This window comes from Labeo rohita, chromosome 14 (assembly GCF_022985175.1).
Source record: "Labeo rohita strain BAU-BD-2019 chromosome 14, IGBB_LRoh.1.0, whole genome shotgun sequence".
Taxonomy (NCBI): domain Eukaryota; kingdom Metazoa; phylum Chordata; class Actinopteri; order Cypriniformes; family Cyprinidae; genus Labeo; species Labeo rohita.
Window position 1 is genome coordinate 5,853,653 of NC_066882.1, and position 24,334 is coordinate 5,877,986.

General features: G+C 35.9%; 1 protein-coding gene across 2 annotated transcripts in view; it reads left to right on the forward strand.

The window, feature by feature from the left end:
- The first annotated feature begins 3,920 nt into the window (after positions 1–3,920).
- Positions 3,921–24,334, forward strand: part of mid2 (midline 2) — a 178,197-nt gene continuing 157,783 nt past the window's right edge. For both annotated transcript variants that reach the window (XM_051127522.1, XM_051127521.1), the window contains exon 1: positions 3,921–4,272. The gene's annotated coding sequence lies outside the window, so the exon portion shown is untranslated. The remainder of the gene's footprint in view (positions 4,273–24,334) is intronic.

Genomic DNA, 24,334 nt, shown 5'->3' on the forward strand with positions numbered 1-24,334 from the left:
TGATGATGAGATGAGAGAAGCATGGCAGAAAGCGCTTCAACATTTTTCACAGCTTTATGATCAAAAAAATGAAAGCCCAGGTGGAAACGGTTTTCCCAACGTTTTCCTGGGGCTAGCCAAGTTAAATGTGAGCAAAATGAAAGAGTAGAAGTTGGACTCAGCAGAGGTGATCTGTAGAGAAACGATGAGACAATTAAAATCCTTTTTGAGTTACATTTGCATACATTATGTCATTTAATGTGACCACGGTTTCTAATTGTTTAAGTGGTTTTAAGTTTTCCTAGTGCTCTAAAAAAGTTTTGGGCCATTAATAAAGCACAGGGTTATCAGTTACAGAACTTAATTAGGCAGCCTTGCCCATCTGCGCTGTGTCTCATCAATTATTGCTCAGAACCTGCCTGAGTCCCCCATTATCCGATGAACTATTTATAAACCTTTAATGATTCACACTATAAAAGAGGCGTGATTCATCAGATATTCTGTGATCTTATCTCATTCTGCTCAAAGAAATCATTTCCTTTTCAATATCGAATCTTTCCAATTCCAAACAGAAGGAGTTAGAGAGGAAGTATGGCATAAAACACAAACTTGCATGGCACAATTATGACTAAAGAGCTGATTTAGTGTCATAGGTTTGCTGAAATAATCTTTTTCCAGCCCTACAGTTAAGAGGCACTTAAGAAGCTTGTTCAAATTACAATCCAGGATTGCGATATGGTCGAAAAAGCCTCGACTATGAGGGATTTGAAATCCAAGTCTTTGTTCAGCTTGGATCAGACTGTTGTATTTTTGCTTAGGACCATGGAGAAAGAAAGCTTTATAGGATTGCTTTGGTAAACCGGCAAGAGTGCCAACTCACCACAGTATTTCATCAACCCCAGTCTTATCTGAGATTACCATTATCCGCTTTTAGGGGATTTTTTTTTCTTTCAATGAAACATTATATATGGAGCTCACTTGTCCTAAATTCACTTTGCTGGCCAATTCGTGATGACGAGGAGCAACGAAATGGAAAGTTAGACCAATTTCATCATGGACTTGCAGTCTGAGGTTTGCAATCAATCTCTGAAGGTGTTTACAGTGTGTGACACATGATAAATGTGTTATTTACTTAAGCATCTGCACAAGGGTGCATAGTCTGATAACTGGATCATTAGTTTTTCTCCACAGACTCCTGAGTGTCTCCTAAAAAAGTTTCTGTCCTTGTCTGCGAGGAAAACGATTGTGAAGCTTGATATTTGTCAGGCTTTTACTGTCAACAGCTCAATGATAATGAGTTCCCTGGGAAAACGCCACACCATTGGCTCATCTGGAATAAAGGCTTTTATCGTAAGAGCCCAACTGGCAATTATCTACCAGCCGTGGCTATTTGCATGGTAGGGACCATTACACTATATTATAATGCTGGGTAGTAAAGCAGTTAACCCACAGTAGTCATTTGCAAATGCAGTTGCCATGAAACAATGCGATTTTTTTAGCGCTTCGAAGGCCTGTGGCTCATGGGATACCTGCTCAAAATTCAACATAAGCATGCACATAAAATGCTACATCCAATATCCAGGCTTTGCCTGGAGTTTTCTTCATTGCAACACAACTGCAATGCTCTTGTTTACACATAGAACTACTCTTGACAGTCTTTGCAGGTGTGGAAGCACAAATAAAGATATAAGATTTAATAAGCATCAGAGCTTAAATGCAAAATGAAATGGAAAAAGAAAAAGGTCCTCACTTAGCACTGCAAATGGGTTCTCATTTGAATCATGTATAAATATTTTAGCAGAGAACCATTGGATAATATCAGACTATTTAAACTTCCCAAATGTATAATGTGTCCTTGAGCTCAGAGTAAAAATGGCTGCTGAAGAATTCATTACTAAAATGCCATGAGAACTTGGAGGCTAGTCATGACAGCACTACAAAGATCCATCCGCTCCCCGCAGCTGCTCTCCGCGAGGGTCCCGAGCAATTGAATGAATTGAGATTTCTACTCCAAAGCAGGCTCCCTTAAGGGATCTCGTTTTGTTTGTTGTCCAAACTCTTTTAGTCACAATGTCATTTTGGTTTCACGTCAGCTGAAGGGTACTTAAAACGTGTGCAAATTGTAAGAACAGTTAGATAAAATGCTGATGTGAGCAGTAACACAGCAAATGTGAATGAATGTTTAGAGAACTAATGTTTAGTGGAAAGAAGTAAATCATCAAAGCGTCTGTCGTGAAGGGCTTAACAAAGCATTAACCTTTATTAGTCAGGCATAGTCATACGGTGGTAATTGCAATTCCATGTTTTGCTCTCGCGTCGGTCGTCATTAAAATTTACTGGGAGCAAATCTCAGGCTCTACAAATATTGCATCTACTTTAAGTGTATGTTTTGTGACTCCTGTGTAGTTTATTTCAGTTCTTTTGTTTGCCTGACTTCAGACAATAATGGTTCACGGTACAAACTAACATGTGCATATCTTTCTTCTCTGCCTTGTTATGTAATGGTGAATAGTCACTGAACTCTGGCAGAAACCTGTGTTCCAAGCAAAGATTTTCCACATGGAAATCCACGTGTGGAGGAGGCCCAATGTGATCAAGTGCCAGAAAGTGACTTGAGTTGTCTTCCTAAGCCCTCACAAATCACAATCTGAATGGAGAAGGTAAGGCAACAGACCAAAGTTCGATATTGCATTAGTATAAAAAATAATAATAATAATAATAATTAAAATAAAAATTATAATAATAAATGATAATTATAATAAAATAAAATAAATAATAATACTATTACTACTACTACTACTACTACTACTACTACTACTACTACTAATAATAATAATTATTATTATTATTTAATTATAACACTATTATTATTCTATTTAAAAGTTGGAGTATGTTTTACAAGAAAAAAACTATTTTAGCGTTTCTAAAATTTCACATTTAATTCAGTTTGTTACTTTTTTTGTAATTATATGTGTATTTATTTCTTTTTTTCTTTATTTTTGTCAGTGCATATGCAATACCACCATATATAATTTTCAACATCATCTTGGATTCATTCTTGGATTGCCTTGCCCACAAAGCAGTTTTATGTAACAATAGTCTTAAACGAATATGAGATAATACTGTCAGATGATTTCAGATTATTTTTTTATGATGTTAGAGAGACATGACTAGACTCCAGGTATCTATCCACTTAATCTTTCAGTTTATTAGAATATCCTGCTCATTAAATGTAGACAAGCCCTTTAAAATGTTCCTCAATAACCACAGCTTCCACCAAACTAATGTTATTGGTTATGGATACCATAATAAATGATGGTTACCCAGGTAAATTTCCAGTAGGGTATAATGGTTAATGGCATTTCTATAAGATTTTTTTTGTGAAACAATCTGTTTGCTTCACACAATCTAAAAGTTTTTTTCCCTTTTACTGCAATATATTTAATGACAGTTTTGTGCCATACTGAAATGAACAAAAACGCTAGAGCAGCCTGCTGTTGCCATGGTTACCACCTCAGTTGAGCGATTTTTTTTTTTTTTTTTTTATCAGGTGAAAATACGCTTTGACTAACTTGTAATATAACTTTTGGGTTGCTGAACTGTTGGAAAGGCATATGGGCACTTTATCTTAAGATTTCATACATGTTAAATACTAAAACCATATACTTTTAAGACCAGTAAGCTTTTGTTTTGACTAGGACTAGACCTCTGGTCATAATTCTCACGTTGAATGTATATTTAGTCGATACGTGTTTACATAACCACGTCGATATCCATATGCATTCAGCTCAGGCTGATTTGATTGTCAATGCTTGTCAACTTGTTTCTATTGTCCAATGTATTCTGTGCACGTGGCATTAAGAAGGACGCGACGGAATCGACAAAGCCGAACTCAAGGACGTGTCCTGCCGAAGCGATGCCGGTGTAACCGATACTAGCCGCGGGTGAGGGAGGGATGAGAGCTAGGCTATTCCCGTGGGATGATCACGTGTCCGTGGGGAGTAGTTGTGTGTGGAGCCAGTGGAATAGGAGGTGTAGCGTCAAGCGCGTCGTTCAGACTTGATTGTTACAGTAAGGAAGCTGTCAACACAGAGCCGACTGTATTTGCGCGTGTTTATTGCTTTGCTTGAAGCGAATGAAAATGCACGTGGGGATTGAGGATCTGGCAATAGATTTCCATAAACTTCTACGCGCATCACAATCGCAACAAACACTCTCAGCGTAATATCAACGCTACTGTTTACTATTGCAACAAGATACGCGAAATACAACGGACTGTCACTGCAAACCAAGGTAAGCACGCGGATTTCTACAGTTTTATAAGTTATAGGTACAACTGAAACGTAACAGATCGTTAGTAGCAGTTATAATTTCCCTAAAACAAACATTACTCATTCAAACGTTTACTCTGAATGTAATCTACATTTTAAAAAGTTACGTTTTACTTTTCACTGTGAACTACATTGTTTATATTTGCACTAGCATGGTGTGTTTTTATGAAAATTCAGCAGGTACATGTGAGTTCTTCGGTGATGAAAGCTTTTGGATAACCTGCTAGAACAACATAATCCAATTCCTCTGTTTAGCCTCCTCGGTTTCTTTCTTTCTTTCCTTCTTTCTTGATGTTTTACATTAACATCATGTTCCGATGTTTCTCTGGAAGTGGTAGATGTCTTGAAAGAGAGATGAGGTAAAGAAAGAAAAAGCACAAAAAGCCATTCACCAAGGAGAGGCGAACTTGCGCTATCACATACTTTTACGTTTTGTTAATGCTTTAATATTTAATGGCACCATGCAGATATCAAAATCGTGTATTAAAACAACTCTAGGCTCCATTATAAACTTAAGTGTTTAAAATAAATAGTTAAAATATATAAACTGTGTCATTTATTCATCCTCATGTCAATATGACTTTCTTCTGTGCAGCTGAAGACACAGTAGTGATAATGATGGGTGGCTGAGCTATCATGCTTTGAATGGCAAAAAATTATTTTAAAAAAGTGGCCCATACAACTTCCATATCTTATATGGAAGTCATTATTCACCTGTAATTTCTGTTAATTGTTGTTTAGCACGGTCACCAGATTAGTTTGACCCCAAGAATTGTTGTAATGGATAAAATGGTCTGTTTCCAAAAATTCTACATTACTACTAATACAGTGCACTGAATGAGTGAATGAAAATAAGTGAGTGAATTTGGACAGCGATGAGCCGGATATGATGTACACGTCATCATCTGGTGGGTATTTTCTAGCGGCTAGCTGTACATGCATTATTGAGATGTATTATGGGGTTGAATGAGTGCACTCAACAATGTCCACTGTGATTTTAGACAGCGCTACAGATGGCTGTCCCCTCAAATTATGTATCTATACAAGAGTATAGGCCATTGAGTTAGCTGATCCCAAGGACTTAGGACCCCAGTGTGTAGCCATTTGTAATGCTTGATCAATGCCTAATCAGTCTAATCAACTAGCAGTATACTAACATAGTACACTGAATGGTTAACTTGCCAAAAAGTGGCCAGTTTTGTGTTAATTTTTGTAAATGCAAATGACAGGATTTTCATTTTGGGGTCAACTGTTTCTTTGTATCACGTACAGCTTTAGTGCATTGCGTGCTTGTCAGTATCTTAAACAAAACTGACATCCTCTGTTCCCATGGCAGAAATATCAGAACTGTGTGGAGGTGTACCTGCCCTTAGCGATGAGAAAGCATATTACACGCCTCCGTGTTGAAAATGTCTGTTTTCCATTCAGCACAGATCATGTGGGGTATTTGTTTGTAGCCAGTTGATTTTTTTTTTATTATTATTATTTTATATATTGCATCTGAATATATAATTTAAGGTTACAGCCTATTGTTAGTTATTTTGGTGGCATTTCTGCATAAAAGTACCATCATCCCCATAGTAACACTAAGCTTATTGTATATCCGCCGGGGACCGACACCTGTGTCATCGACTGTGCTGTCAGCACTGATAGGACATTCGTGTGGCTAGATGTATTTCTGGAATAATGGTTTACAGTGCAGATATTGTTATCTTTTTTGCCATTTGTAACATAGCTATCCTTCAATATAAACAGTCTGCAAATTTGTTAATCAACTCGCCTTAACAAGTCGTCATATTTTCAGATCTTTTACCTGTTACCGATCTATGTCACTAGGGTAACACATTAGCATAATCCCGAAATACGAACCGTCTGACCTGCCCACAAACTCTTAATTAGCATGTTTACATCATGTCAAGCAGATGCAGTGTTCTGTGATGTGAAAGTAAGTTTGTTTTGTTTTCATTGCTGAAAGATGATGATGTGAAGATGATGTTAACATTCATTTTTTCCATGATACCACAGCAATACAATTCAAACCTTTTGTTGTGTGCTCATCGTTATTTTTAGACATATTTTGGTTTACAAACTGTGTTGTTTCATCAGTTAGTCACGTTAGCACTCGGCTAACGTATCCACCATTTTTTGTTATATGTTTACAGTTTAGCAGCTAAACTTTAGCTATAGGCACGATTCGCTTACATAAGTGTTAAACTAAATGTTTTTATGTCATTATTTTAAAGTCCCCCTGTAGTGAAAATCAAGATTTTTATGTTGTTTAATTGTCTATGTGGTGTTTTTAATATGCTTTTAGACAAACCATGTGCCAGTCCATTAATCAGCACCATTGCTGAGTATTTTCTCCTTAAAACTGTAGTTTCCCAAAGCCTGTCCAAGAAATGCATTTTGAAACAGCCCTTTTTTCGCTACGTCACAAACTTCAGTAACCAATCACGTCAAAGGAGAGATTCCTATCATTAGCATGCAAAATATACCAATAGGTTTATTAGCACAAAACCAAATATTAAATTGAGCACATCTGCTAGGCACTAACCGTTAACTTGAAAAATAACCCGCGGCAACAGTGTAAAAGTAGCCTGGAGTCAGACGCACCTCTCCCGCATTGCTGTCTGCACTTTACTTGCATATGCTCGCGAGTGCGAACTGGAATCACAAACTAGGCTGCATTCGAGTCTTCAAGGCATTTTGAGGGCACAACATCAAATAAGTAACTTTAACAAATGTTACAGTATCCACTGTAGATGTCCGCTAGTAAAAACACAGTTTTATCAGTCATTATCTGTGTTTCGCCATTATATTGCGTTTACTACAGTTCAGTTAGTGGATCAAGGGGCTCTGGCTGGTGTTACTGCGTGGGGGCGGGGCTAATTTGCATATTCATAGATCCACGTATAGTAAATGAGGAAAAGGGGGTAGAGTTACATTCATTTAAGGCATGAGAAAATCATTTTCACAAGAAAAAACAGGGATTAAAGGGATTTTTAAGGGATAAAAATTTTGACAACAGGGGGACTTTTATGTAAGGTGCTCAGGGTTGCCAGGTTTTCACAACAACAACCCAGCCAACTGCTACTCAAAATTATAGCCCAAACGCATTTTGAGGGTGGTCCACCGTTAAAAATTGCGTTCCAGGGTGTAAAATACACACTTTTTGTCAGGATTCCCCTGGTAAATTTGCGTTCAGGGGACGTTATTGGGGTTGCTGCAACCCGCAGACATCAAAAACAACGGGGACTTGGCAACATAGATGGTAGCGCTTGCTAAAGTACTCCTCTCTGCCAATCACAACAGGCTTGGCCAGCTGACCAATCAGAGCAGAGCAGGCTTATGGAAGGGAGGGGTGTACAGACATTACGCTCAGAACTGATTGAACAAGCTGTTTCGAAATTGACAAATGACTCTATGTATAAATGTATATTCTGAGAAAATCACAATGTTTTCTGACACTAGATGCATTTAAACCTGTTGTAGCGGACTCCAACACAATATTTGGACACTTTAGAAAAACCAAACCAAAGGCTTGTTTAGAGAGAACAGAGCTACTTTGTAATGATAATAAGACCTGATCATATGATAGTTTGTTCTTTTAGGATGTGGGAGGTATCATGTTGGCACACTGTCTTGCTTTAAGATGCGGTTAAACCTAGACCTGCAGTTGAAAAGGACTCCTTTAGTGTTGTTTCAGCCTTTCTTCTGTTTATGCTGATAGTCTCAACTTCCTGCCAGTGTTGTAGGGCATTCTTAAACTAGCAACAAACATCCAATTTAGACCACCCTTGTGTTATGTGACACATGAGAAAATCCGTAGCCATGTAAAAAGGCATCACCATCCAAAATCCTACTTATGTTTATGGGAAATCAACTCTGATCTGATCTTCCAAGAGCTTTCTTTCCTTCACTACCACTGTAGCTCCAAAGGGAAGAAAAGTTTCTCGATATTAAAAAGCACAGAAGGTAATTTTCCATGGCTGACCTGCTGTGCCAAATGTATTTCTTGAGGCTATGTACTATTCTTATCTCAGGCAAGGCAGCCTGAGAAAGGTTGCTGGAGAGCTTGAGGATATATCTACTGAAAATATTGAGATGTGTGTTAGATATGATTCTATGATGCCAGGATCCTGGTGGAGATTAGGAAGGGGGTCGGTTAATGTTGTTGGCTTCTCGTCAGGAGTTTAATATTCAATTAGAGTTCTGCGTTCATGCCAGCTCTTATGTAAATGTGGCCTTAAGGTTGATTAAATTTCTTATAATAAGCATTTCTATAGTTGACTGTGTCAATGAGGCTTAATCGCTTGTGGAAATTTGACAGTAAGGCCTGCTGTGATGAGCAGCCTCCACATTGTCCATCAATCTTTCACTGCGTGAACTTTTTACTGTGATCTCACACTGATTTACTGTTCACATTGTGGTTCTTGGTTATACTTAGTGTGCTGATTTAAACTCTCCTTCTGTTTTTACCCTGCATTTTGAGGTCTCACTGAATGATGACACAATGGAGCTGACTGCATGGCAGTCTGTCTCATAATGCACACAGCTTTCTCTAGGAGGGCCTTCAAATAATGCAGCCCTGTTGAAATGGGTATGACTAATTTTGTTTTCAGCTGGAGTCAAGATGAGGTGACGTTGTGCTTTTGAGAGCGGTTCATCACAAATGCCCAGTCCTGGCCAAGCTCCATGTTGAGTTTAGGAAATGAAGCCCCTCGTGGCAAATAAACTCATTCTGATGTGACTTTCATTCCACTTTTTAGTGGGTTCAAATCATAGTATCTGTTATAAAGTGCTATTTAATAGAGTATAAGGGTCTGCAGGGTCTATTTTAGGGACTGTTTACAGAAAAAAATGAATTAAAGCTACAAATAAAAGTTTTATTTAGAGCCAAATAGGATTTAAAAGCCTGATCCCATTGGAGGAGAGCCTTTTTAAATTTAAGTAAAAACTTTTTATTCTCTAGTTTCTTAGAAAACAGCTTTGAGAAAACTAAGAAGCAACAAAATAATCTGAAGAATCTACAGTTGAAGTTAGAAGTTTACATAACACTTTGCAGAATCTGCAAATGTTAATAATTTGACCAAAATAAGAGGGATCACACAAAATGCATGTTGTTTTGTTATTTAGTACTGACCTGAATAAGAGATTTCTCTTAAAAGATGTTTACATATAGTTCACAAGATAAAATAATAGTTGAATTTATAAAAATGACCCCTTTCAAATACATTTTATAGTTCACATTTACTTGATTTCTAATACTTTGTTGTTACCCGAATGATCCACAGCTGTTTTTTTGTTTAGTGATAGTTGTTTATGAGTCCCTTGTTTGTCCTGAACAGTTAAACTGCCTGCTGCTCTTCAGAAAAATCCCTCAGGTCCCACAAATTCTTTGGTTTTTCGGCATTTTTGTGTATTTGAACCCTTTCCAACAATGACTGTATGATTTTGAGATCCATCTTTTTACACTGAGGACAACTGAGGACAACTATTACAGAAGGTTTGAACGCTCACTGATGCTTCAGAAGGAAAAAACATGCATTAAGAGCCAGGGGTGAAAACTTTTAAACAAAGTTGTGACAAAATGTGTACATTTTTCTTATTTTGCCTAACTATTTTGCTCTTAATGCACTGTGTTTCCTTCTGGAGCATCAATGAGTGTTTGATCCTTCTGTAATAGTTGCATGAGTCACTCAATTGTCCTCAGTGTGAAAAGATGGCTCTCAAAATCATACAGTCATTGTTGGAAAGGGTTCAAATACACAGAAATGCTAAAAAATCAAAGAATTCGTAGAACCTCAAGGATTTTTCTGAAGAACAGCAGGCAGTTTAACTGTTCAAGACAAACAACTCATGAACAATTATCATTAAAAAAAAAAAAAAAGCTGGTAACATTCAGGTAACAACACGGTATTAAGAATCAAGTGTATGTAAACTTTTGAACAGGGTAATTTTTATAAATTCAACTATTATTTTCTCTTGTGGACTAATATGTAAATGTCTTTTATAACATGCATTTTGTGTAATCTCTCTTATTTTGGTAAAATAATTAACATTTTGAAGATTCTGAAAGGTGAATGTAAACTTTTGACTTTAACTGTATGTTGTATATACCCAACTTGTGAAAATTGTTGTTAAATTGCTAAACACGTTACGTTGCTTTTATTTTATTTTATTTTATTTTATTTTCCTTCAATATATTCATGGACTGCTTTGATAAGCCATCCACTCTAAAAAAAAATAAGTGGTTTTTTTTTTTATTTTTAATAAAGTGTTCTTTGGATCGTTTCATTTACTTTTTTCCCCACTATAAAGAATTCTTTATGAAACCATCACTGCCAACAAAAAAACATAATTAAGTGTACTTAAAATTTGTCTTAAGATTTTAAAAAAAAAAAAATCCAAAATAAATTATACTTTGTTTTTGTTCTTCCATATTTTGAAAAAGTAATTTAACATACAAATACTAAATATTTAATAAAAAGTGTCATCCTTTCTTTGACTAAAGAATTGTTATTTTATGCCATTTGTCAATACTGGTACCTCATAAAAATGTCATCCTGTGTGACTTCATGCAATTTCCCTTTTCCTTCCGAGACACAGGACATCTCCATAAATTTCAATTGTTCAGTTTTCAATATGGTGGCAGTTTATCTCATTTTAAAGGATGTGGCGGAGTGTAAGCTGTTATTCAAGACACTTAGAAGACACCATAAACTGTCATTTTTCTCCTGCTGAAATAATTAACATCGCTCTAAGCTCATTAGCTACAATGCACATTAGAGTCACTGAGATAGATGTCAAGACATTCACTAAACCAGAAAGATTGTCTTGTCTGTCAGCATCAAAACATAATGTCAGTCTGTTTCAGCACACTCCAAAACATTTTCATGAATCCCTGATGGTTGCTGTGGGAAGAAAATGACACCAGAAGGTCAATACGGGTCATGAGACGACCTCAACAAATTCCTTCAAGGACAAGTCATATGTTTTTCTGTCATAAACTCTTTAAATCAGCCATTGGCTATTCTCAGTTCATTCGAACAACTCCTTAACCAGTGGCTTTCAGAGGGTTTTAATTTGTTTGTCTTTCAGCCCGTGACGAACACACCTCTCCCTCCATATAAAACAAACAGACAGTGTTTGACTTGACTTCTTACTTGAATATGTAATTGATTGAATTGCTTTGGGGCACAGCTAAGTTTGTGAAACTTTCATACTTCCATTGAAAGTTTGAGTCTAAACTCAAGTCTGAGTTTGAGTCTGACAGTCTTACTCAAGTGTTTACTCAAGGTCAAACATCACCTTCAGCTGATGGAAGCAGCACAGATGTTGAAGCTTGTAATCGTCTCTATGGGAAAGTTTAAACACAATGCTATTGTTCTAGTTGTTTTGTTTGTTGGGGACCTTATATTGCCAGTCAGCAGGGTGGGGTTGTCTAGACTCCAAGGGGGACCATGTGTTTGTGTAATGACCAAAATAGTGGACCAAAGAAACAGCAGATAAACCTTAAGTATCCCTTGGCAAGCCAACAGCATTTAATGTAGAGTTCTCTTGTGTGGATTAGATGCTGTTGAGGCCAGACTTTCATTATTGTGCTTTGTCTCAGTCACAAGTTTTCTGTCTAAGCAGCAACCTACAGAATCTCAGTGTTTATCTGAATAGGGTGAGTTCAAGAAAATTGGGCCATTTATCACGTTCATGGGATTCAATGAAAATCCCATTTATTTCTGGTGACCCAGTGGGATCAGTTTTTACTTTCCCAGCCAACATTTTTTAATCAACATATTTTTTTGTGTCAGAAAAGTCTGTTTATCTTTGTTTTGTATCTTATTTTGTTTGTATATCTGGATTTTAAATTTACATTTTTAAATATTTGTGTTATAAGCAAAAGTTCTTTGCTTACCAAGGCTGCATTTATTTAATCAAAAATGTGGTAAAACAGTAATATTGTAAATATTACAATATAACATCTATTTTAATATATTTTAAAACATAATGCATGATGCAAAGTTGAATTTTCATCATCATTACTCCAGTTTTCAGTGTCGCATGATCCTTCATAAATCATTCTAATATGCTGATATGCTGCTCAAGAAACATTTCTGTTGAAACTTCTTAAAATTCTAAAATATTATTGGTTAATATTTTCATTAGCATTATTTGATGAATAGAAAGTTCAAAAGAATAGCATTTATTTTAAATATACATTTTTATTAACATTAAAAATGACATACAATTGCTTAGAGAATGTATGTGTTACCAATATACCGAACCATCTGTTTATATTTTAATAAACCCTTGTTGGCAGTCTAAACATCAGAAAAATATCATTCTATGTACACGTTTTCTATGTTAAAAAAGGGAAATAATCATGCATTATGGATGTGACAAAAACGGACACAGTTTTTGAGAGACTACATACTTTGTAGGATTTCTATGAATTAAAATGCACAAACCAGACACAATAATACCCAACAAACAGAGAAGTGATGGCTCCTCACAGAACATATAATTGTTACTTAATTTTATTTTGATATGTCTGTTTATGAGGAATATGTACTGTTATGGATGTGACAAGCCTGAAAATAGCACTTACCAGACTATGAAAAATCATGCACTAAAAACAATGCTTTAAACACCACCAAATGTTGGCATCCGTGCTATCAGTATAGTAAAAACCTTTTGGTTGACCTTTGACTTTTGATCAATGTAATGCATTCTTTCTGAGAAAAATTACTAGTTTCTTAAAAAAAAAAAAAAAAAAGATAATGTCCCCTAACTTATATTATATAATTTCATGAAAGCTCTGAATTTACAGTTTTAGTGGAAAATTATACATGCTGTGCTGTGCAGAACATTACTCATTTGTTTAACGGTTCTAACACAAGTCATGGTTTAACCAACCCATGTTAACTAGCTGTAGTAAGTTTCCCTAAATTGGCATCAGCAAATATCTTTGAACCTTGCATTGATCTCAATGTAAAAAACAAAGTTGACAGGTTTACCTGAATTCACTTTATATTGCTTGCTGCTATCTGTTTGCTCCTATTAAAGAGAATTTTGTATGCTTCTTGAAGCGTACATATGCTTTTATGCTATGTCAGCTGCTGTGTCATCTTTATTATTTTTGCTAGCATTCCACCTGTTGTTTAAATGTATTACATTCATAGGAGCAAAACCTACAGGTTTCTGACATATTGAGATCTAACAAGCGAGGGCCTCTTTCTGCTCATGCATATTTTATCATCTCGTTCTGCAAAAGTACTCTAGTGATTTGCATTTTGCTGTTCTTGGTTCAAACTGCTGCTTGCCCAAATATTAATTACATGGATGGAGGGTAGAGCAGTTTGTCATAAATACATTTCAGGAGATGTCAGGTCACCATTTTCATTACAGATTTGCAATCGGAAGAAAACATCCATAAGCTAATTGCTACGCTCAGATCAGAGCAAGTGCTACAAACTCGGGGTGAAAGTGCTTGTTCAGAAAAAAATGACAAATTGCTTTGATGCATCATCACAAATCTCCTCGTGTACATTTGGACCCTCTCCTCCACCTTTTCCGCCCTGAACATGAACAGGAAATGGACTGTGCCCACATTTAGGTTTGTGGGAAAGGTTGAGAAGCATGCAAATGCATGTAATTAGTCAATGCCAACGCAGCGATTAAAACCTACAAAGCAAGTCATTAGTTCCCTGACTTCTGTGTCGCCTAAATTCACTTATATTTTTCTTCCCACTGCATTGCTGAAGTGATTTGCTAACAGTCACAGCAACATAAACTAGCGACACTGAAAGTCACAGTTACTTGTGATTCATGAAGTGTCAGATTTTCCTGAGTGTCTCTGTATGAGCCCTGCAGTTTTGTCTTGTCTGGTTTAATTGTCGTCCCGCTTGGGCCGAAGGCCACGGCGTGTGGATCACTGCACTCTCGCGCTCGCCATGTGTAGGCGTGTCTCGCTCTGCCTTAAGGAGCAAATAAAGACTTACATTGTTGCCACCCAGTCAGCCTGCTGGATTCCAGGGCTTGGGAGAGGAAATCTATCCACAACACTAACAAAAGCAAACTGGCATACCTCTGAAGGATTCAGCCAGGCATGCTGGGAAAGTTTGTACCCATCTTATGCATCTTAAAAGAAACACGATAACCTTGGATAATCTTGGATCCATCTACAGCATTCCGTTCTTGTGTATGGGAAATGGTATTTCCAAACATGGTGGCTGCTATCCAGTGCTTTCAACTCCCACTGAGACTGTAATATAAAGACATTTGTGCATTTATGACTGAGGATGTTTTGTTCATTAGCATCGGGGAGTCTGATTCATTTTAGTGAATTGATTTGTTTGGTTGGTTCATTTAACCCTCAGAGACCAAGTGTAGCAGAAATTTATATATGCTATGTTTTATTTTGGTAGTTAAAGAAGTTTGTGATGTTCGTGTCTTTCTTTCCTCAGCTGTAAAGAAATTGTTTTTTGAGGAAAACATTCCAGAATTTCTCTCCATATAATGGACTTCAATGGTGCCCCCAAGTTTTAATTTTCAAAGTGCAGTTTAAATGCACCTTCAAATGGCTTTAACTGATCCCAGCCGAGGAAGATGGGTCTTGCCCAGCGAAACAATCAGTCATTTTCAAAATAAATTGACAATTTATATACTTTTTAACCTCAAACACTCGTTTTGTCTCATCTCTGTGATGCGTAGTCTGTGTAATCCGGGTCAATACAGTTAGGGTAGATCAAAAAACTCCTGTCTCGTTTTCTTCTTCAATGTCAATATTTTCCTGCGTTGCTGTTTTACCTTTTTTTGTAAAGGGCATTTGATATTCTTTACATGTTCACTTTGTAAACACTGGTTCAGAACTTCTGCAGCAATGTAGGACGAATTTTGAAGTTGGGAAAGAAAATGAGATGGCAGTTTTTCGACATAACCTAACAGTATTGACCCGGAAAAAAAGAGTTCACGCAGAGGAGTGTTTGAGGTTAAAAAGCATATAAATTGTCAATTTGTTTTGAAAATGAGTGATCGTTTTGGTAGATAAGACCCTTCTTCCTCTGCTGGGATGCATTTGAAGCTGCATTTAAATTGCATTTTGGAAGTTCAAATTTAGGGGCACCATTGAACTCCACCATATAAAGATAATCTCGAAATTTTTTATTCCTCAAGAAAGATAATTTCTTATCGACTGAAGAAAGAAAGACACAAACATCTTGGATGACAAAGGGGCGAGTAAATTATCTGTAAATTATTGTTCTGGAAGTGAACTTCTCCTTTAAATACTTTTAAGTTACTGTTTTAGTTAATACTGCTGCCTCAAAACCCATACGGCTCTTTCTTCCGTGAAACACAAAGAAAAAAAGAGATGGAATATCTCATCTTCATCTTTTTTTTTCAATATGATGAAAGTATATGGTGACTGAGGCTGTCATTCTGCATTACATCTTTCTTTGTGTTCAAGGGGCTTTGAAATAAGATGAAACAATGACAGAACTTTCGTTTTTCTGTGAAAGATCTCTTTCAGAGTGATTCAGAAACTGAGTACAGTACACAGCATAAATAAGTACACCTCTCTGAAACTTAAATTCAGCAATTACTCTTTACTTAGAAGACATATTAGCAAGTTTCTGCCGTTTGATTCGCATTGCACCAAAACGTGGTAAATTTTTTTTATTTTTTTTATTTATTTATTTTTTTTTACATGTGCCTTCTTACAATACAATTAACACTGGCTGGAGGTGTTTTTTTTTAATATTATGATTATTTATCATGCTTCTGTTTTTCAAATAAAGCTCCACACATATAAATCAACATATACACAAGCATATTGGGTAAAGCCCATGAACATTAAAGGAGAACTTAAAACAGATCATTTACCCACCCCCTTTTCATCCAAGATGTTCAGGTCTTTCTTTCTTCAGTCGTAAAGAAATTGTTTCTTAAGGAAAACATTTCAAGAATGATCTTTATATAGTGGACTTCAGTGGTGCCCCCAAGTTTGAACTTCCAAAATGCAGTTTAAATGGCTCTATTCAATCACAGCAGAGGAAAAAGGATCAGTTATTGGTCATTTTCTAAACAAATTGACAAACGCTCATCTTGTCTATTCTCTGCAATGTGCATGCGTAGTCTGTGTAATCTGGGTCAATACAGTTAGGGTATGTCGAAAAACTTCCGTCTCATTTTCTCCTCTAACTTCAAAATCATCCTACATCGCTACAGAAGCACAGACCCAGTGTTTACAAGTGAAGATCAAACACCCTTTACAAAAAAAAGGTAAAACAGCAATGTAGGACGAATTTGAAGTTGGAGGAGAAAATGAGATGGGAGTTTTCCGACATACCCTAACTGTATTGACCCAGATTACACAGAATGTGATGTCACGCCGACAGAGGTCGCTCCCACGATAATTGATTGACATGAGCGTCTTACTTCAGATCAGTTGTAACAGTCCGACCTCCATTGTTTCGATGCTGGAGCAGGGATGTAAGTTAGACAAGAATATCGCCGATTGAGTGATTGAAGTGTTGTGTTGCTGGATGTGATGATAATGAACATAGTGGTGGTCATTTATTCCTGACATCTGAGCCACTGAAAATGCAGTGGATTAAGTTTGTTTGTGAATGGAATGCGCCTCCCGATCTACACACTACGTCTATGTTCGTTTTCATTCATTCACAAATCATTCGTGATCCAGCTTCACCTACAGCAGAAGTGAGTATAAGGTTTTTTTCATGAATCTCTACAATCACCTTTTCTAATAACGTGCTAGTTAGCAAGTTTCACGGCTAAACGCGCTAAATGTGGCTAAAGTAAACAGGCTCGTCACTCCACAGAGAGAAGAGAGGGGCGGGGCGAGCAGAGCTCATTAACATTTAAAGCAGCCTCGACCAGAACAGGATGATTTTTGCAGAGCTGATTTTGGCAAGGTAAAAGGGTGTTGTTTTACACAAATATTGAGAATGTTTAACCAAAGTATATTATACTTAATTTCATTAAGACCCTAAAGAATCATATCAACTTGGGGAAAATGGGTATCCGATGACCCCTTTAAGCATAGATATTTACTCTGTAGATTTTAACAAATATCCAGATCATTCAATCACCTAAACATGAACTACTGTTAATAAAAACTGACCAAACACACAAGTTTTATCTGTAGTGTTTTCATTTAATGTTGTTAACATCACGGTAGCCCATTATGATATAAACTAAGATCAATATCATAAATAAAGTCTGATTCAGTACTTGCATACTGGCAGATACTGGCAATGGATCAAACAAAACCAAACAATAGCCATTCTAAAGAGGTATCGGTGTGTCTTACAACCTGCAGGGACTCAATGTGAGATCCACCAATCAGAGAGGATTGAATGCAAAATATCCTGTTTTTCTGTGAATGCTTGTGGTATAAGAGGAATACCAAATCATTGGTTTAATTGTGAAAGTAACACATTGAAAAACGTTGGACTTGTGAGAAGGCATGTAAAATAATAAGGTCTTTACTTAAGTGAGTTTACTTTGTGTGATTTATTTGCTAGGAAAAGAGCAGGAGAAATAGCAAGCAAGTGTCTCAACACTGGAAAAGGCTATGAAAAGAGTGACTGTTTCATCTCACACAGTATGATGCAGTGTGTAAAAGTGAAAGGCATGGTTGTTGTCCACAGCGGATCTCCCTACTGTAGCCAGAGCGCAATAAACTCAGTCTTTTCCAATGCCTGTATTTACAAGATATAGACTTCTGGGAATCCGTACTCTGGTCTCATTAGGCTAAGTCAGTCATATTGTATCTAAAATGTTATGGCATTGTTAAAGGAGGAGATCAGTGAGAAGTGCACTGAAGGATGCATTGCATTTTTAAAACACAATTGGCTAATTTAGTTATTGTACGGATATTAATGACATGTTTTTATTAAGAATATATTTAATGGATTTCAATTTTGTTATCATTAAAAAAAACACAATTCTTTTTTTTGTATTTGTTCAGAGGTGAATTCTTTTATGCCGAGTGCTTTATATGATAAACGTTTTAATAATAAATTTCTTCAAATATAGCCCCGTGTGATCACAATATAGTGGTTTGTTGTTTCAGTTCATTTCGTCTTCCCACAGATTCTCTGGCACTGCATCTTTGAAAATCCCACAACCTACAATTAACAGGGAGAGGCTGAACACACAGAGACTCTCTCTTCTAATTGTCGCGCATATTGTTCTGGAATGAGCAGCCTGAGATCTGCTCTCCATCAGTAAGACTTTGTTTAGGTAGAAAAGAACATCAAGGATGGCAGTGTGTCACTTCCTCCTGCTATAATGAATTCAGAAAGCAGTAATGACAGCTTTAGTTTCTCTCTCCGGGTCATCAGCCACAGCTGGTGGGCACAGCCTCTGCCATCTGACATACAGCATCGCTTTAGTTTTCCATCCATTATAACCTTGCACTGCATTTTCCCTGGATTTTAGCACCAGTGTCACATCTGCCTTCTCATTGCCCTTTTGTCATTTTTTAGTGGTTTTTATCTGGTCTTTGTGAGGCTAAATTGCCTTTTGTGGAATTCGAAATGACATTTTAATGCATTTTTCTGTGCACAACACTTTCCTTTTCCCTCCTTGTAAAGAGCTTTTGTGTTTTCAAAGTGCACTTTTTGAACTATAAATAATCTGGTTGCTTCTGAGCGATAAAATAAGACATTTTTTATGTCTTGCGAGCCGAATTGAAATATTATGCAGGTTTATACTATACGTGTTTTAAAAGCATCACAGTAGACTGTGAATATGACCAGCTTTAGCTCTTTTTTACTAACATCAGATAAGAAAACAATCAGAGATTTGTAAAACTACAGTAGCTCGGCTTTATTAAATACATACTGACATCAATTAACAAAGATGTTTCATGGATCAATATTAGTAGGTTATTAGATTATGAATGCACTAAGAATAATTCAATGTAGTAACCGTCTGCTATGATTTCCACGATGCAGAAAACACAGACGACATCGCGGAATCCAGTCATAATAACGGAATTTACTGAATAACGTGGAATGTCTCAGAATTTGTCAAAGTTTGAATGAATTAATCAAAAGTAGGTCATTACACTTAAATCAAACTACAACATGCACTAGTATCTGTAAATATTATGCCACAAAAATAGCATTTAAATGTGAATCCTTCATGCTCTGTGTGTCTCTGTTTTAATGAATGGAGCAGACGAGCGGTTTTGTTTACTATACACAAGCGCACGTGACGCTTGCGGTGTTTTCAGCATTTGATAGTTCCATTTTAGGAAAACTAGCGTAATATCATATACACACAGAAATGTAAAGGTAGACACGGCAACCCGTCAAAATAAAAGTCCGGTTTAACTTGAACACATTGTGCCACAAATATATTATTACTACTACTACTACTACTAAAATGAAACAAACATTATTTTTTAGGGTATAATCACACAACATTTCTTCCATGTTTTAATTTTAATAGTAAATTCCCCTTTGCTTGGCAAAAAAAAATTTGCTTAATTTTCAGTAATTAAAAGATAAATTAAATTAATGTTTTATCTTGTATTTTCATTTGATAACCAGAACATTTTAAGTACACAACACAGAATTTCTGAGGGTAAAAAAAACTTTCATACGGCTATTTTAAGAATAAATTTGGATAAAATAAGTATGCATTCAAATAATTAGACATGCTGAAACACAGAATTTGATAACAATAAAACATGGCCAGGAAAAAATAAAACATTTCTTAGGGCCCTAAACATGTCATTTTGTTAAACCTTTATTAAATTGATATGAAATTGTGTAAGTTTCATGATTTTAATTAATTAGACATGCCCTTTGATTAATACAATTTAATTTACCATTAAAAAGGAGTTGAGAAAAATTAAAACTGAAACAAACGGAATCCAGAAAAATTAAAATGGAATAAACAGAATGGAATAAACTGGCTGTAATGATATCAGGCACTCTGTCACCTCACTGTTTGTTAAGAATGCACGCCAGACGTGTATACGCAACACATGGGAGCCTTAAGGAACACACAAGTGTTTGCCAGAGTGCCGGCGGGGAGTCTGATCGAGAAGCCGAAGTGTGTAGGATTGGTTGAGGTAAAGGGATAGCCTAGTGACAGGTGGCTGCCCCTCAGTTGAACCACACAGTTCAGTGGCAGTGCCGAATAACCCCCCTCCACCTCACCTCCCTCTACCTCACCTCCCTCTGATCCACAGAGCTCAATTTCCACTTCCACCCCACTGGCCAAGCCTGAACCTACGCCAGAGTCAATCTCACGGGACCTGGCTATCGAATTTCTACCGCGATACAGAATAGCACCTGAGGCACTTTCTATGAGAGCAGCGTTGCTGAGAAAATAGAGCGATAATGACCCGAGTGCCAGTTTGTCTTCCAAACTATGTTTTTATTTGGTGGTAAATGGTCTTCCGCTGCAAGTTTATGCTCATTAAATAGCATCAGATTTATTGAGTATATTCAGAAGAGCGGAGAGATAGCATTCAGTATTTATGAGTAAAAAAGGATATCTGGATAAGTGATGTTTGCAGACGATGTTTACTTTTTAAATTGGAAAATAAAGGCTTCGGGTAGCATAATATAACATGTACAGACTGATTTAGGTGGTAAGGTGTATTTAGTCTGAATGTGGTGAAAATCATACCCATTTAGCAGATGCTGTTAGACAGGGAGAGAGTAATAATTCATAATGAATTGTAGGGTGGAGAAATGGCTCACTTCATGAGCTGTCTCAGAAGGCGTTTTCTCACAGCTTGAATTCATAAAAAGTATGTAGATGTGTTTATGATTTCCTAGCTTCATGCAGAGTTGTTTCATCTTTTTTGGAGAGTAGCTTCAGTGTACGGTCTTATGTAACTTAATATATTACTACTAACAAAGCTGGGTGGATTACTTATGAATTGTAATCAGTTACTGATTACAAATTATGTGATAAAAATTGTAGTTAGTAACATAATCTGTTATATTATGCATTTTAGTTAATATAATCAGACTACTTTTAGATTACTAGAGACCTGTCTAGTTTATCACATTGCTTTAAATAGGATAATCTTGTTTTATCGACATAAAAATACAAATAGTATTTTGTTGTTATTAACAACATAAAGTGCATTAAACGTATGTGACCCTGGACCACAAAACCAGTCATAAGTTGCATTTGTAGCAATAGCCAAATATACATTGGATGGGTCAAATTTATAGATTTTTCTTTTATGCCAAAAATCATTAGGGTATTAAGTAAAGATCATGTTCCATGAAGATATTTTATAAATTTCCCACAATAAATATATCAAAACTTAATATTTGATTAGTAATATGCATTGCTATGAACTTCATTTGGACAACTTTAAAGGTGATTTTTTCAGTATTTTGATTTTTTTGCACCATCAGATTTTAGATTTTCAAATCTGGAAATATTACGGCCAAATATTGTTTTATTCCTAACAAACCATACATCAATGAAAAGCTTATTTATTCAGCTTTCAGATGATGTATAAATCTCAATTTTGAGAAATTTACACTTACGACTGGTTTTGTGGTCCAGGGTCAAAAATTACATGACAAAAATTGTAGTTAGTAACGTAATCCATTACATTATGCATTTTAGGTAATATAATCAGACTACTTTTAGTTTACTTATGGCATATCTTGTTTAACACATTTCTTTAAATAGGATAATCTTGTACCGTATTAACTTAAAAATACAAAGAGTAATTTGTTGGTATTAACAACATGAAGTGCATTAAACATATGTGATGCTGGACCACAAAACCATAAGTAGCACGGGTATATTTGTAGCAATAGCCAAATATACATTGTATGGGTCAAAATTATTGATTTTTCTTTTATGCCAAAAATCATTAGGAAATTAAGTAAATCATGTAAATAAGTAAATAAATTTCTAAAATTTTACCCTTATAACTGGTTTTGTGGTCCAGGGTTACATATTACATCAAAGTTTACCAGACTGGGGTTTTCGAAGGAACTGCAGAGGGGTTTATGAGATTTTTAAAAGCTAATAATTAAATCATAAAAACACCTTAGGGGTACTTTAGGTAAATATATTGGGTAAAAGAGGCAGATGACAAAAAAAGTTTGTGAATTTGTGTATTTTAATGTGTTTGAAAGACAAAAGCCTTCCTAAGTCATAGAAATACATGGTTAACCTACAGAGTGACAATTCAAATAAATTAATGTGTAATTAATCAGGATTTGATGCAGTGTTGAAACACTTCTTAAACCTGACATCATTTTTGTAAATCCAGTGGTCAAATGTTGTGTCACCACCTGACTAATGACTGGTCTTTGTATAAATGTCTGCATAAGTTGAAGACTGTGAGTGTATGTAAGCTATAGGCTCTTTTAGAAAGAAATAATTAAAAGATGAAAAGGTTGAATTAGGGAGAATCAATAAATTCTGAATAATTAATTGCTTATGTGTAAATAATATGTAATCATGTAATCCATGAAAAGTAACTGTAGTCTGATAATGAGTATTTTAAAATGTAATTGAATGTAATTACAAGTACTTAATTTTTGGAATCTGATTATGTAATCCAGATTACATGTGATTAGGTACTACCCAGCTCTGACTACTAAACACATTTACACTCACTCATAACTGCAACAGGCTGTTAAAGCGAGCATGAGTAACGCCATTTAGCAAAGCCGTAGCAACAGTAAAAATACAAATATTGGACAGTTGACCCTGCCTTAAATATGTTAATGACCACTCATCTTCTCAGACAAGCTTTTGCTCTTGGATTTGTGCTTTTGCTTACCTTTAAACTCATTTTTACACTGATTAACAGAAAAAAAAAAAGATTTTACTAGGTATTCCCTAGGAATTCTGCTACTAAATATGGTCATTTAAAAATTCATAAAAAGTTCATAAAAGTACTTAATTTTATATATGTGACCATGAATGTTAATTATATTAATTATATATAATTATATACTTTTTTTAAATTAATCTTATGACATTCATGTTATATAAATGAACAATTTGTAAAACATAACATCAGTACGAACACCTATATGTGCTTTTTGGTACTGTAGATGAATGCTAATCTTATGCCTTGATTCAAGTCGGTGTGGTGTTAATAATAAGTTTGCAGTTTCTTAATATGTTGAAGAAATTTTAGAAACAGTTCCCCAACTCTTGTGTGATCACTTGTAATTGCTTTCAAATGAGACTTTTCTCTGTTCACTTGACTGTGATAAGCGTTTGCCTCAATTTTCATTTGCAGTCGCAGCAATTTTTAATCACGTTACTGCTTAATTTAACGATTTCTTTTAAAAAAATGTGGATAAAATGGATTTACAGGCACATTTTACTGAAAACCATGCTGTTTGGAAAACTCCAATCCATTAGTAGTAAATATTCTGAAAAGTTTGTTAGCAACAGTAACCAATGTGGGCGGAGCTGAAGTTCAGTTATCTAATTACATACTTGCCCCAGAGGGACTGTGCCTGTAGTAACAATACTGCAAGTTATTTTTGGATGTGAAAGTGTCTGAATAACTGTAGAGTTAAAAAAGTATGCACTTAATTGCCACATGCATTGTGGGCCACTCAGATGCACTAGATGGCAGTGTGGATGCACATTCCAGCAGCCACACTTACATCACTGTACTAAGGAAGCTTGCATAAACAAGCTATATGTCACTGTATTTTGTATTCAAGAGCTCTCTATCCTAACTATATACTAAATTAAGTCATAGCATGAGAACCCAGTGAGAGTAGCTGCATCTCAAAAGATGTTTTTGGTCATTACATAAGCTCCTTCATACAATAATTAGTTCCGGTCCTCCAATTTGATTGGCCAAACGCATTCCAAGAGGGTTGATATATACAGTCCAACAACAAAATGTATGCTTACAAAACTCAGCATATATTGTGTGATTTATTCACTCGCAGAAAGTGTCTTGAGTTAAGAACATGATGCGTTTGTGTTTCTCTGGCAGCTCTTGGCAGCTTCATCATTTGAGTTCTGCT